The 17,173-nt window shown below is 37.6% G+C and overlaps 1 protein-coding gene across 1 annotated transcript in view; it reads right to left on the bottom strand.

Annotated features, from left to right (window-relative positions):
* Window positions 1-17,173, bottom strand: part of nexmifb (neurite extension and migration factor b) — a 102,740-nt gene extending 85,567 nt beyond the window's left edge. Inside the window, 1 exon segment of the mRNA XM_055178144.2 lies at window positions 16,829-17,173. The gene's annotated coding sequence lies outside the window, so the exon portion shown is untranslated.

The following is a 17,173-nucleotide window of genomic DNA, read 5'->3' on the forward strand; positions in this document are numbered from 1 at the left end:
GAACTGACAAATAAGACCTGGAAATAGTTTCTGCACATGTTGAATGTTTTTCTGCCTAGATTTTTCCCATAAACTTTATTCCTGAGTTAATGCTCCAGAGACAGCCGGAATCAAACATCTGCTTGTTTTCAGCGTCTATAAAGGCACATTTTAAAGTGGACATTTCACAAGACTTTTTTAAGATGTAAAATAATGTAGGTGTGAGCAAAAATGTGCAGTTTTGGGCTGTTTCCTTTTAAATGCAAATGAGCTGATGAAATGCAAACACTGATCACCATAATGATGGTTTGTTGAAATTGAAACTCAATTGTGCTGTCAATTATGTTTTCTCTCTCTCTCTCTCTCTCTCTCTCTCTCTCTCTCTCTCTGCAGTAAATGGCAGTGTCATGGTTGGATAGTGCAGATTAAGGGGTGGTATTATCCCCTTTTGACATCACAAGAGGAGACAAAAATCCTATTGTTTCACATGCTTGTAGAGAATGGTTTACCAAAACTAAGTTACTGGTTTGTTCTTTGTCACATTTTCTAGGTTTATAGAAGCACTGCAGACCCAATTATAGCACTTAAACACGAAAAAAGTCAGATTTTCATGATATGTCCTCTTTAAGAAAGCGCCTAGAATAAGTGAGACGGTCAAATTGCCCAAAATCATAAAAACGCATGGTATAAAGATAGATTTTTATCATGATAATGTGTAAAGACTATGTATTTATTTTTCTGAAATAATAATTTTTTTGGCAAAAACCTGAAAGATTCAGCAATTGGTTTCTGAATCATACATTCAAAAGCAACACTGTTATCTGGCATTCACACCAGACTTGCGAATTGAGTGTTGCCGTGGGAAACGCGCAAGTTGAAAAATCTGATCTTTGGCGGAAAAACGCGCCACATTAACCAATAAGGAGCTTGCTCTAGTTGTCACGTGATTACAGGGAGTAAGCGGAGTCGCAGAAGCCCCTCCCATGATGCGAATTTCCGCGTGAATGTCTCGAATGACTAGAATATCACGTGCGGCTTTCACGTGCGAATAAAGCGAGTAAACTCGAAATATTCAAGTGACCAACTACGCATGAATAGGGCGTTTTTGCCACTCTAACGTGTCTGGTGTGAACGCCACATTACATTTGCTCAGAGTAAATAATGTCTTATCTGACTGTAACATGAGCATAATCACATTGACATGGTTGTAGTATTGTGTTTATGTGAGCTAAAGTTTATTTGCAGTATTGCATTAATCACATTCTAATAGCATTACGAAGGTGCATGCAAATCTATCACCGCACATCAAATTGTGCCAACAATCGGAAACAACCTATAGTAACAACCTAATTTAATTCCAGTGGACACGCAACAACTAGGGGTGGCACGGTACATGAAAAAACATCCGAACCCTTCGATTCGCTTGTCTCCCAGTGCGAGTCTCTGTTTGAGGAGGTGTTTATACTCGATGCACAGACTGGGTGCCGGCGTGATTAGATTTCATGCTCGGCTAGATTTGCCTGGAACTCTTGCTTCTTGGGTTCCGGAGCGGCGCGCAAAATTTGACGTGCAAGTGCACTCAACGCGCACTACCGCCCACTCTGCGTTGACGTCATTTTTGCCGCACGTACCCTTGTGATTTTAAGGGCAAGGCGCTACACTGAAGATGGCAGTTTGATAAATACAAGTTAATTCTTCAGTTTTATCTTTTTGTGTTTCAAGTTCAATCTTTGTGTGCAAAAAAGGCACATACGTTTCTGTTAAGATAGCAATACACATTCTCCTTTTTTTTGCCAAGTAAATAAAAAGCATGTCATCAATGTCTTCTCTCTTGCTGTATCAAAATCTCACCTATTTCCTAGCAGATGATCCCAATAATGTGCTTAAAGTCAGGTCAAAATCAGTTGTGCATGATTACATATTATAACAATTTTGTTAATACTGTATCCTAAATTGTGGATAATTACGCTATAAATCATATGCTGAAGTACATTTCTGGAGTGTTAACGATTAAAAGAAAAAACAACAACAAGAACCGTACAGAACTGAAAACCGTGATACGAACCGAACCGTGGACTTTGTGAACCGTGCCACCCCTAGCAACAAGTTTTCAGTATTGAATAAAACATATTTTTAATCAGTATTTCTCCTGATGCGGCCTGCCATTTTGGATAAAATTCCTCTCTGAACAGAATGCAGTCAATTTTGGGATTCTTATTCATAAAGATGTAAAAATGAGGTAGCATAAATGTCAGCACAAAGCTGCTTGAATATTAGTCACAATCCTATGGTATTGAAAAATGCTATCTAGTTAGTTTGACTATATAGAGCTGTTGACATTGCTAGGGCAAATAAATCTGGCTGTGGTCGTAATATAAACCAGATAATGTGCGAGTCAGATTAACTTAATAGAACGTGGAATTAGTAATGCTGTTATTTACAAAATTTTGAATAAACACATCACGTCTTTGTGATATGAATTTCTACAGTGTCAATAATATAAGAAAGGTCCTCTACACATGAAGAAATTACCCAAATCTGGACCTTAATTGAAAAATAATAGGTGGTGCTAAAGGTGTTGACATGAATTGAAAATGACTGAATCTTGTTCTTTCTCTCAGAATAGCCTCTGTTTGGATCTTGTAGCCTGTTTGAAATGTCTCAGGTCCAGTAAGGTTGTGTCAGTGAGGTGGAGAAACAAACCCATGACAGGTCCCAGCATGCTGACAGCCACATCTGCCAGCTGGACCAAGATTTCTGGCCATGAGTCCACTAACAGGTGAAAGTGTCCATACAAACACTGAGTGATGAGAGACAGTTTACAGAAAAACTTCAGCTCAAAGTAGGGTTGGACTATATATATATATACAAAGCAACCAGGCAGGGACCAAAAATATTGCTAAGAAAAGTGAATGTATATGATAATCTGAACCTCACTGATAACACATTCATATCAAACCATCTACAATAATCCAGTTTAAACGTATGGCACGTGTGACTGAGTTTTGTCTCTTAATCTAGGAAGTTGTCTACAATGCACTGTATGAATTACATCTTGTTGATTATAATGGGTGCGTTCCAGTTGCATCACTATTTTGGGTGTAATACGCCTACATTATCAGTGAGTGACAAAGTTTCTACTGGATGCATTCCAAATAAATGTAGAGAATATTTCCAGAAAGAATGTGAAACATGTGTGTTCTGATTTATATAATTTATTAGTTTAAAACATAATATTGAAATATTATTTAAATTGCTTTTTACAAATATGAAGCATTATTATATCACATATCACATCATAGCAAGTTATGGCATTTCTTCAGTACTGTGAGCCCTATACAGCTATATTGATATTACTCATACACTGGGATCAATCCGTGTATGGATTAACCGGTTATTGCCATGAATATATTGAATATTACTATCCTGGAGCCCTTGGGAGAGGAGTCACTCAAAAATGTCATAAGCTGTAAAATGTTGGAAAGTGGTAAAAAGCTGTTCTTCTGGTTAAATTGCACTTGTTTAACATCATCCAAGTTAACACCTCACTTGCTGTTAAATGGAAACTCCAACCAAATATCAAAATTGCCTCATGATTTCCTCACCCCCAACCCATCCGAGATACATTTGAAGAGTTTGGTTCCAAAACGCGATAAATTGCATTTAAACAAATGAGTTACCACCAAAATTAGTATTGTATCAGGTCAGTATCAAAAAGTAAATTCTCAATTTTACGCAAAATCCAGTATACACCGTGTTATTCTGTCATCTTTTCTTCCTTTTTCCCCAAAAAGTGATAAACACCATTCCTCCTTCTCTGCAGAATGCAATAAATCCTCTCCACAAATTACAGCGCCCCATTCCACGCAATGTAAACACACAGAATCCTTGTTTTCCTTATCTTGTACTTTGTGATCAACAAACAAACAAAAACAAAATAAAACTTTTGATGGCTTTGATAAACCTGTGGTGGTTTTCTGTGGTGGGGAAGAAACATAAGCCACTCTGCCACTCAGGCGACAGAAACAATTTTACAGGACAGCATGAAGTTTTTGTCATTCATTGACCACAGAGGATTTTATGAAAAACTTTCAGTTATTTTACTCAAGTCAATGAAAATGGAGCAGGACTAAAACTTTTCAAAAAAGTTAAGGGACGACGTCCCAAGGATGACAGCAGCAATGACAGTGTTCTTAATATGACAAAGTAAGTGTTTTGGTTAATGCCATTAATGTTTATTTTTAATCAGTATATACTAGGGATGGGCATTTTCCAGTAATTTACTATTCGAATATTTAAGCTCATAAAGAACGAATATTCGAATATTTGTTTATTTAAATTATGTTAATTAAGACATGCGTCTTTTGTATTTTTCATTTTGTCATAATTTCACAGAAGGCTTATAATTAGGAAATATCCACAACAAGCTAAACTTATATTCTGTATGTATGTATATATATATATGTATTTTTAAGTTAAAAACATTGTAAAAAATATATAGACCAGTTCAAGAGATGTAAACAACACTGGTCCAGAAGCACTTCCTGTTTCCGTTTTTTAACACTAGATAAACGTTGGGATAAAATAAACCAACAGAACATATAAACCTGAATTAACTGAAGTTAAACAAACATCTTAAAGATAATAATATATGTAAAATAAAAAAATAACTGTCACAAACTGTAACAGGAAGTGTTTTTGGACCAGCGTTGTTTACATCATTTGAACTGGTCTATATATTTTTTTAATTCTTCTTAAAAAATATCCTACAGAAAAAAGGCGTTAAAACGCGGAGCGCAGTCTGAGTCAAATCCTTAGTTTCAAGTCGGTCGTTAGTATGAATTCATTACTGTTTGATCTTACATACATTATATTATACCAAATATTATACACTAACCCCAAATCTAGGCGAAGTTTGAGGACTTGTTAAGTTTAAAGTTTGAGGACTTGACAGGCTATCATCATTTAAACAGACTCTAAGCACGGAGCAAACGAAAAAACACATCTACATGACCGACTACTCAGTCGCCATATAAATATCTTCTCAGTTTAGTTTGACATGTATTTGTGAATAAAGAAAACCCTATTTATCCTACCTGCTTTCGGTGAAAGCCCGTTCTTCTGACTAGATACAATAATGCCGGTGCTGCGGAGAAAAATCTTCCTCGTGATGATGGTTATCCGATAAAAACACAGACGGATTTTTTCATCTAGAAGTTTTTTCAAACCCTTGGGAGTCAGGTGACCTTATCTTAACTAAGAACTACCTTATATTACGTTACATTACATTTATGTTATATTATTACTCCGCTCACTATTACAGATTAATCTTAGCCGTTGTACTTGTTTTGCCTCATGACTTTTCTTTGGTTTTCTCTTGTTTTATTAAGGAAAAACTACTTTGGAACAATTAAACAATTGTAAAAAAGTTCTACATAAATAAAACTGAATTCAGCATACATACTGTCACAGTATGCCACTTTGTTTGGATGCAGGGATACTGTGATATAAGGTCATACAGACAACACCAAATTTTTTCAAAATGTTAATTCAAATCATTTATTTTAATCATCAAATCTTTTAATTTGTACATGCATTTCTTTTCTATAGTCAATGAAACATTGAAAAAAACTGACTTGTAGTTTTCTGCCTGCTATCCTTAAGCCATGAATCCAGCTGTGTGAGTGATGTTTTCTCAAGATTGTGGTTCATGGAAATTTTTGACAGGCCTTTGTTTCTAAAGAATCTCGACAATTCAACAAAGTGTTTGTCATTCTGTGTGTGCTGTGCTGAAAGAGTTAAACTCATATTGGCTTTATCTTTCAGAACAGACAACCAAACCACATTCGGTTTTCTAATGTTTCACATTAAAATATATTACAATAATTGAAAATCAGGTAGTTACAGTTCTGTTCGCATTTTACAGAGCTTTACTTTGATTTCATGTTAACAGCTAGTTTCATTGGACACACGCGCGTTGTTGCAGTTAAGCGCCTAAACCGACGAGAAATTCTGATCTCTGAAAAGTATACCTACATTTTTTCGAAAATAAAATGTTTTGGTTTGCTAAAGCGAAGGAAGACTGCAAGCATGGATGTCATATGAATATATGAATATGATAGATATATGATATATGACCATAGGTAATTTACTTGTCATTTATTTCCCTTGTTATTAGAAAAATAAACTACTGAAAAAAGACTTGGTTGTTATTTATTCTGTGCAGGGTTCACCGGAAGTTGCTTTTAGGCCACAAAAGTGGTTTGTTGTTGCTGAAACCATCTATATATGGCTCACTGCAGTAATAAACAACATACATTTTGTTGTGATGTCACTTCCTAATCTTATACATTTCTCCAACAGAGCCATGAACATACATACAGTCCATGAGTTACCAGCCCAGATCAAGCGTTATGCCTCCTTACAGGATCCATGAGTCTGAACAAAAGAATGGAGGATGAATCACTGCTCCTGTACTGCTTATATCCCGCTCCTCTGATCCAAGGCTAAATCCTGAAACCAGAGCTGCCGGCAGCACAAGAGACTGAGATACACAAAGACTCTCCTGTCACCGACGTCGTCCACTCATGACGGGGGGGTTGGGTAATGAGAACGCCACCGAACACACAATTGAAACACCAATTAATAAAATCTGTATAGTATAAAGCTTATTCGATCTACGTCATCAATGTTCGCGGCGGCCATATTGTTGACATAAAACTGTCAGTCTGTCAATTGACAAGCGAGGCAGCGTGGGTATTATGCATGTATTATCGGTGTAATTTTTTTTTAAAACCGCGCGATGGTGTGTGGTGTAATACACGGATGTTCTAACAACAGCAAAAAGACCCTGGAATTAGTTTTTATGCGATACCGACTGTCAGAAAACATGAAAGGAAGGAGACAGAGGAGTTGAACCAGCGAAGGAGAGACTCCCAACAGCAAAGTCTGTCCCCATCATTTTACCCCAGGTAACGTTAGGGATATATGCCTCACAGCCAAGTCTGTCCCCATAATTTGATCACATATGGTTAGCTGTAAGCAGTGGCTGAAACTGCTCTTTCAAATAAGCTGCCATAAATTGAGAGTGTTATTAAATTAGTATTAATAACTATATGAACATAATAATAGGTCTGGCATTGATACTAGGTAGGGAATTAAGGGCCGTTCACATAGTTTTGAAAATCGTTTTATATTAAACAGAATAGCGGAGCTCACACCAAAACTATAACGGTACAGATACAATGAACGACATCATTGGGATCACTTTCTAAGCGATTTTTCCCAGCTGATGAAGGATAAACCATTGATAGCATTAAAATCTATTTGAACTTCAAGTGCACGGCCACTTAAAATGACAGTGAAGCTCATTGCTGAGGTCTATAACATTAGATTACCTCCAGTTGCTGTGAAAATTGACTACGTAATGCTTTTTAATCTATTACATTAACTAACTGTTATGCCAAAAGGTAAGAGATTAAACAAACTATTAGATTCACTGTTTAGAGTTACGCGAAACGCAGCGTGTTGAGGACATCTGCAAAAGTTTTTATTACAAGCAATATTAAAGGCAAGTGATTTGCGCGAGTGCCGTGAGTGAATTAGCATAAACGTATTGTTTGGTGATGTGGACAATGATATAGTTATCGTTATCGTTATAATGTGAACGGCCCTTCAGTACTCGTATGATGAATGCGGATACTGTATGAACGATATAGTTATAAATATCCGGATAAGTTACGGCTGGCAATAAGGACGGATCTTTACTTAAGGCTATTGGGTCTATTTGATATTGTTCCACAATAATCAAGCTTGTCTTCTCTTAATACAGACGAGATTGAGCCATTAGGCTACTGCTCCCCTCGACTCAAATCTATGTGCGGCTTGGGGCAGGACAGATGTCATGTCAACAAGATGGCCGCGGCTAGCGACTTCCGGTGTTTGCGAATAAGCCCTATATAAAGTGTGTTTAGTATATATTTCATCATATCAACATATCTGCATTTATGTCGTGTTATAATGCATTACAGCACTTGTCTCTTACACAAAATATGACAAGCAAACAAGCAAGCTTTTGGTCATAAATATGTCATGAATAATTTCACATTTTCTCTTTGTTGTTTGATATTGGCATTATTTCAAGAGCTTGCACCATGCAAAACTGGCCTATGCTGGATGCTTTCGAAATGTTTACGAGTTACGTACTGAAATGTAATACTTAAAGAGACATTCACACAAACACTGATTAAACCGCTCAAGGGTGCGAGTCTCTGTGCCACTGGTTCTCGTAGGCGTTCCTAGCGTATCCAGCTGTATCAGGTGTCCGATCGTGATGGATTCAGTCTTTGCCATCCAATGATAGCTGTTACATTGCATCATTGCTCACTTGCATCAAGCAAACTCTGCTTTGGTTTATCACATTGCCAATGGTCGCTGTTGTTGACTCTGTAACTCTCATTAAAAATGAATGAGGTCTGGTCGCTGTATGCGTGAACCCTTTTACACTAAGGGGTTTGGAATACATTGCCTATTTAAGTATGAGTAATGGTATTAACAGTGCTCGTTTAACAAACATCATTAATTATTAACGACAACAAAGAACAGATTAGAAGGTGTATGATGAGACATTAAGAAAGTATTACATACCAATAAAACAGGCATACAAACTGTAAAATGTGGATTTTAAGAGCACATTTGAATTCAACCCGTCAGCGTTTCTAACGGCAGTGACGCACCTGCAGTCATCTCCATGTGAATCAGCACGCTGTCGACAACACTACGGTCTCACATGGCAGGAATATGATTTCATTAAAGAGCTCTTGACCACAGCCACTACAGTCCAGCAATTTACATGCGTAAAACCATCGCACCATTCACAACGAAAAAACACCTCCATCAAGAGCTACTTTAGCCAAACAGGGCTGCTTATTCAGACGTGTGTTTCTGCACGAAACCATTACATCAGACAACAAGATGTGCATGTGTAGAGTACAGCGCAGTTTAACAAGATACAGTGAATCCCATATGCATGCCATTATAAAGGGTTTTAAACATGAGGGAAACAAAGACCTGTGAACAATTCCAGGTTATGGATGTGACATTTTCAGACAAAAATTTTAATAAATTCTGTAAACCTTACATTTCCTTAAAACTTAAATGTTGTTGCCCTAAAAAAATTTAGTAATGCGAACTAAAGCAATAATATATTTAACTTAAAATGTATTGTAATTTAACTTAATTTAGCAAGTTCAGTAAACAAAAAGTTGATTTAAAGTGACACTTTGTAGTTTTTCAACCTTTGTAATATATTTTCAAGACCCTTGTGATGGTTCATCGACTTAAAATAGGTTGAAAGACATGTCTATCGTAGCCTGACGGGGTCTGTATCGCTTCTACTCTTAGGGGCTGTTTACACTTGGTATTAAGATGTGTTTTCATCGATCGGATCACAAGTGGACGAGAGAGACACATGACGTTTACACCTGGTATTTAAATCCGTCTCTTTTGTCCACTTTCGACCACTTCTGTGCTGAATACTGTGAGGGGGTGGTCTGTGAGACGGTGGGCGAGTCTCTCTGCTGTCATTCAAACCCAAGCGGGAGTAATTATGAGTTTATATGGACGCAAACTAATATTATGTCGGAGTGCACTGCTTGTTTAGCAAGTAAACATGCTGCACAGTGTTTTGTACATGAGTATGTAAGAGCTTTCTTTGAATTTTCAGCGCAATTGATGAAATAGGATCGCGCAAGTTTCACACCCTTTCAAAACGAAACTACGGAGATCAGCCGCTTAGTTTTATCAATGAAAGGCTAAAAATAGCGCTGTTCACCGAATGTTCACGCCAGAAGTCAAAAAAGACGTAAAACTTGTGTTTAATACCTCAGATTAGATAAATGGGCGGAGAGAAGGCGGTCGCGTGTGGCTGTTCGAACGCATTCAACCACATGTGCGTTCCGCAACTCCAAAGCGATCCGATCGAAAGTGGTTTCGACCACCTCTGGATGTGGTTGAAAGTGGTCGAAAGTGGACGAGCTCAAAACGTTTTGAACACCGTTTACACCTGGCATTAACGTCGTCCACTTGTGATCTGATCGACAAAAACACATGTTAATGCCAAGTGTAAACAGCCTCTTACTTTTAAACTTGGGGTTTCGGGTAGTAACCCGAGCACAAAAATCTGCTTTATGGCATACGTCACTTCCTCCACTTGCTCAAATTCAGACGTAGCAGCAAACTAAAAAAAGAAACCTAGGTTTTGTCAGAGGAGACTAGAAAGAGAAAAGGGGAGAGTGACAGAATAAAAGGAAGGACAAGGATCAATATTGGGCCAGTGTTCGCTCGTTGGCGTGAACCAAAGGAGGAGGAGGGGTTCCTGACCGATGGCCGTCATGCTTTTGGACTAGTAAGTAATGTTATATTGCTTGCATATATGTCCTTTCTGTCGCCCGAACACAATTTTTTATTTTATTTTAACCAAGCGACCACCATTACAACTGGCTTGCAAACGTGAGCTATGCAATCTTTTGGCGTTAAGAAAAAAAATAAAACCCATGGATCACGGACCATGTGATCTAAAGAGTTTTCTTCCTTTCCTTTGCGACAGTGCTGTGGTGCTTGTGGCCTCTAGGGGTGCTAGATGTGAAAAATACATGTCTAGCGCACCCTAGGGGCCAAAAAGTTCTGCGGTGTGCCTTTAACTTGAAATAATTATTAAAATTAATTGCTCTGTCCAACATCTCCATTTAGTTAACAACGTTACTTTTAGTGTTAAAAGGCATTAGTATTTTATATAGTATAGTGTTTTTTGACATGAATTGCCAGTACTGTGGAGAGAACTAGGGATGGGACGGTATGAAAATTTTATATCATGATTATCATGATAAGTTATCACGGTTATCAATATTATCATGGTTTTGTTCAAATGATTTAGAAATGTTCAAAAAGAACTGATACACACACTGAAAACATTTGAACAAGTTTTATTTTGAAAATCACAATTTAATATTTCATGTCCCTGAAATTATTTCTGTGGTAAAAAAATAAATAAATCGGTCCAATAACTTAGTTTACCGTGAATGAATACAATATATTATCCCTTAAATGCCTTCTTGTGCAAAAAACTATGTTCCATGTGCACACCAGCGTCAAACTGATTCTAGCTAGATTTAGGATTTACAGCGACTTTTCAAAATCACGGTAATCAAACATGGTTGTAATGATAATTAAATTTTAAACGATAATACTAACCGTCAGGACATTTTATCGTGGTTAATCGTGAAACCGGTAATCGTCCCATCCCTAGGGAACTACAATAAAATGTGCTGAACAGGGTTCATGTAAGTAAATACTGATCACCTGAACTGTGATTTCACAAAATTATCATTAACAACAAAACAAACCTAGAAAAAACAGCAGACAGCGCCCAACTCACTAAGGGCAACTATGGTAAAACAAGACTGTCAGTCAGCAACCATAGGCGGGGCTTTATCAGTGTGACATCACATTGCTAAGAGAATCAAAACAGCATGCCTAATGAGACTGCTTTGGTTTAATGGGGATAAAAAAAGAAGGGGTGAATAGATTTTTTTCATTGTAACACTGCCAACACACATTTATGTCCAAACACCTTCTAAAAGTGGATTTTGTATAAAAAGAATCATGGTCTCGATTCATACATAAATGCAATCTTCTTTCTAAATCATGGCGATTCACTTATTTCCCTGTATTCAGATGCTGCATTTATGTGTTAACCTATTTACTTTACAATCCAAGATGCTATATCAGTTAAACTTGCTCACAGTGTAAAACCAAACCCTATTCATTCACCAATCAGACTCTCTCTTCCTTATTTTTGGCGTGACGTATAACAAGGCAGCAGACCTAAACACAGAGCCAGCTTACTTGGTGGATTTAGAGCAGCAATTTTCACACAAAAGAGGGGAAAAACTGAAAAATCCTGATGGCAACAGTGACAGTGACGATGCAACAATATTGGTTCCAAAAAAAGGAAGGAAATACCTCTTGACCTTTCTCAGTCGAAAGGCTACAGCCTCAGAAGGTCGTATATGCAGGCTGCATACGTTATCAAGCATGTTTTTTTTTGTTAACAGAGCATTGTGATTAACTAAGAATAATAGTCAATGTTATAATTGTTAATATTCTGAAATAAAACAGTCTTGATCACGTATGCAGCCTAGAAATGCGACCTTCGGGACGGACGCTGCAGCCTTCAGCCTCTGTATCACCGCCACAAGTTCCCGATCAGAAAGGGTTTTTAGCACGAGGGGAAGATGCCTGCGTTTCATCCTGCGTTTCCCAGACAGGGTTTACGTTAACCCAGGACTAGGCCTTATTAATATTAGGTCATTTAAGAAGTTTTTACAAACATACCTTACAAAAACACTACAGGTGTGTATCTCAAGACAAAACAAAGTCAACAAAATATTTTAAATTAAACAGGACAGGACATGCTTTTAAATTAAAGCAGCTCGAACATGCATTTTCATCTGGGACAAGGATAAGCCCTGTCTGGGAACCCCCCCCCCCCCATAGTTTTAAAGGGTTCATGTTTTTAAAGTTTTAAGTTTAAAGGTGCAGTGTGTCATTTTTAGAAGGATCTTTTGACAGAAATTCAAAATAATATACAAAACTATATTATCAGGGGTGTACAAAGACCTTTTTCATAATGAATCGTTATGTGTTTATTACCTTAGAATGAGATGTTTTTATCTACATATACAGAGGGTCCCCTAACATGGAAGTCGCCATTTTGTGTCATCATGTTTCTACAGAAGCCCTTAACGGACAAACTTTTTTACTAAGTTGTCTCCGATGATGACATTTTTCCAGTAGTGGCTATCGTAGCTTCTCTATGCGTTATTTATTAAATGTCAACATTGTTTATGTTTAACAGCTAACAAATTTTTAATTACTCATCTTAAGGGGTCTAAAATAAGGTAAAGAGACTTTTTATTATAACTGAAAGTCCCTAGCAGATTTTTTTACTTAAGTGCAAAAAAATGTTTATGTTGAAAAATTAGAATCGTGATCTCATTTCCCATTGAGAAAAATCATGATTCACATTTTAGCAAGAATCGTGTAGCAATAGGTGCCCTTTTAAGTGATGTTTACTTAATTGTTTAACTAAAGACAATATCTGGGTTAACAGTGTATTTAAAGCAACACCAAAGAGGGTTTTTTTTACCTTAAAATAACGTTTCCAAAAAAGTTTCAGTGGTTCATTGGCTTTGCAGCCCTCTATCGGCCAAAACCGCACTAAAGAAGTTTCCAACCGTCGGGTAGTGGTCCTGTAGTTCAAGTGAAAACTACAAAAACTTGCTTTACGGCCGACCTACAATCCAATCAGAGCCAGCTCTGCTGCAGTATTTACGACAGTGGTAATGAACAATTACGCTTTTAACCTGTAGGGGGAGCAAAGAGCAATAAGTGTTTAGTGTTGCTTTAATACAATAAATATTGAACCATCTGAATATATTTTTCTGAAACCCCTGATGAAAGAGTCCATACATCAGAAAAAATATCAGTCCAAAGTAATGTTTTCTATTTTAGGTAAGGGAAAATCAACCTCCATACATCAATATACTTTGTAGGAATTCTGTGAATTAAAATGCACAAACCAGCAGCAATAATACCCAACAAATGGATACTTAACGGCTCTTTAAAAAACAAATAATATATTTTTCATTAACATTTTTGTGTGTGCATATTTGAGGAAGAAACAAATCTGCATTTACTAGGGCTGTAACAATTGATTGTGCAAAAGCGCGTTTTCTCAATGAATTAATTACGGTGAAATGCCGCCACATTCAAAAGCCAGAGGGCGCTCTTGTGCAGAAACTCCAATTGTGCCACAGAAGAAGTAGCATTACAAACGCTATTCCAGGAAATATCTAGAAGAATATTTATTTTGCCGTTCTTCAGATTGTTTCAGGTGTTTTCATGATAATAAAGAATATTTTCAATGATTTTGTTTTATGAGTGTTGCTTTTTTAAATGCACATTATAAAAAACTCCGACTAATATTGATTTTAGATTGGTAAAGACCTACTGACCATAACGCCATAGTACACGCACAAGCTGCGCATGAAACACAAAATCGCAGCCTTGTGATTCAGAATCGATTTTAGACAGGTCTTTTTAATGGAACACGCAATTTATCGTTACAACCCTAGCATTTACCAAACTATAGATTTTTTTTTTCTAAAAATTGGTATTTCGTAGAGCTGCTTGATTATGGCCAAACTCATAATTACGATTATTTAACACGATTACTCCGCGACTTTAAAAACATTTATTTATTTAACCAGTTCAGCAGCTCACAATTTATTATTTTAATCGCACAATAATTGTTTTACCTCCGTTATCTTGTTTTTGTAATTGTTTGAATCCAAAAATTGAAATTTCAAAAACGCTTAATTGCACAGCCCTAGTATTTAGCCACCAAATATTGACAACTGAAATATCAGTATGGTTAAAAGCGCATACTGCGTGGAATTTCTAAGGCGTACTTTGCTGTGTGCCAAGAGCGAGTAAAAAAAGACATTGTGTGCAAGAAAGAGGAGTGTAGGGCTTTACTGAAGGGTTTCCTTACACGGTAACATCACATGAAGCTGTACCAATAGTAAAAACTGCTCATAGATCATCTCAGCAAATCACAGTTTTGTCAATGCAAAAAAATCATCCAAACACACGGAGGCTTTATACATTATTAATATGCATAACTTGAATTAATATTAATAGCATTGTGCTTTAGAGCTCGAACACTAGTAGACAAGCTCATGGTTTCAGGTGAGATGACTCTGTGTGTGTGTGCACGCGTGTGTATGTGTGTGTGTAAAAGCATGGAACATGACGCTGATGCGCTGGATCTATCCCTCAGGAGAAGCCTGAGCTCTCTCTCCCTCCGGCCATGAAAAGCAATGAAGAAGCTGAAGAGTCTCTCATGGATCTCACCTCGCTGTTTAATTACAGAGCCGACTCCCAGCCGCAGCTTATCCACAGGCCAAGAAAAAGACACGCTGCAATATGACTCAAATATCACAGTTCATGAGAATGAAACATGTACCGAGCTGTAGGATGTGACACGTCAAGCCAGTGTGAAGACCGCAAATTATGACAGCCACAGTTTCGGCTTGAACCAGTGGTCGATCGATATAGATTTTATACCAGTCGAGCATTACCGGCATATCTAGAAAACACAATACAAGCGCAACGCACAAACTTGATCGAATAAATCAATAACAAATATGCATCACTGCTTAAAAGTAATACACATTTCCCAAGACACATCAAGGTGGGTTTTCACAACATAGTTATTTAACCAAACCGTTGTTGTGAGGTGACTAATGGAGATTTTTTCCCCTACTGCAGTAGCTTAGTAACAAAGCAGCTTTCTGAAATCCCTAAGGTCAAGGTCTTTCAATTAAACACAAAATAATAATAAACCCACACGAATCAATGCAAGTGAGCCATTTTACAACAGAGGAATGCAACACAAACAAATGATGGAAAAATGTGTGAAATTAAAAGAATGCTGTGAAGGAGAAAACACAGAAGTCTAAATGGATATGTCGTGATCAGAAATAATTGATAATAAACACATGACGTGAATCAACTCAAATGGATGCATTCGAGCGCAGTAATGACCGCCTATTCAAAGAAACGCACGCTTTCTCATACTTCTGCTCGAAATACATTCAACCAGGGCATTATTGTGATGATCATATGGGAAAAAACAGCAGACGCTCTGATTAAAGACTGGATAAATAAGAAAGATAAACAACAGGAACCCACTGATAGACTCGAGTGAGTCAGCGACACAGATTGGACAGACGTAGCGCTAGAAACTGTCAATGTATTCAACAGGAATGCAATTCACTACAAACAAATTTAGCCGTCACAAAATCACATTAACACAAAATCTGATGATGTTTTAAGTTCCTCCTCCACATAATGATTAATATGCATCAAACATTAAAGATGAATTTTAAATCTACTCCCCCCTCATCCAGCCTAGGACCCTTACAGCTACACCCTGATAAACCCCGGACAGAGGAAACAAGTTTCACTTAAACACCTTACAGAAACTGTGACAAATACAGTGTTGCTTATGAAAATTAACCATGGTTTCACTACAGTAAAAACCAAAAAAACATGGTTAATGTAGTAAAACCGTGGTTTTGCTCATAGTAATCAATACACAAAAAAACACAGTTACTACACTTTTACCACAATAAAACCATGGTTAATTTTTGTAAGGGTTGTTACAGCTGGCTATAGCAACTTGATGCATTATAGCATCTCCACGTGACTATTTAAACCCAGGTATTTGAGGTGTAATGCTGGGTATCATCTTTTGGTCATGGTCAGAGCATGCAGCATTTTTGGACATCCTCATTCAGCCAAACATGCCGCCTATAGGAGCTCACCAGGTTTTAAGATCATGATGTCCAAAAATGCTCAATTCGTCTCAATTCGTTGTGCCCAAAATGCTGTCTAGATATGCAGCTTGCTAGGTTTTAAGACTGATACCCCAAAATGCACGGTTCCTGCTTTACAACTACTGTATGATGCTCAAAATCCTATCAGCACGCGAGGTTGTGAGACTATAACAGCCCAAATGTCTGACTAGTTTGGGCAGTTGAAACGGTTTAAGACATCTGACAGGATTTGAACACTACGACGGCCATAAAATCCCGATAAGAAACACGAGCACAGTCTGTCAGCAGTAAACAGCGTTACATGAAGGCAAAAGTAAGACTGATACACACAATGATAAGAGCGCGTTATTCATGTAATCTACACACGGTTATTATCCGTCACTTACCCGCACCAGCCTTTATTTCTTTAGGTTTACAGCAGCTGATGATATAAAGTCATTATTTCCCGTATGATCAGAGGCACTTGTGTGCGCGCATCCCGGGCCTGCAGGTGAACGCGCCTTTCTCTCTCTCTCTCATCAGTGATGGAGTACAGGGTGCGCGTCTCTCCTCCCCATCGTCATCTTCAGTGACAGGAGCACTGTGTCTTCACATGGCAGTCATATGTGAATCTCGTGCCATTGTTCAGGCGCGCTATCTGTGTCTGTGTGCTGCTGATGGGCGCAGTCTCGTCCACGCGCTCTCTCCTGCACTCTCGCTCGATGACTTGTGTGTAAGTGTGTGTGTGTGTG

This window comes from Misgurnus anguillicaudatus, chromosome 16 (genome assembly GCF_027580225.2).
Source record: "Misgurnus anguillicaudatus chromosome 16, ASM2758022v2, whole genome shotgun sequence".
Taxonomy (NCBI): domain Eukaryota; kingdom Metazoa; phylum Chordata; class Actinopteri; order Cypriniformes; family Cobitidae; genus Misgurnus; species Misgurnus anguillicaudatus.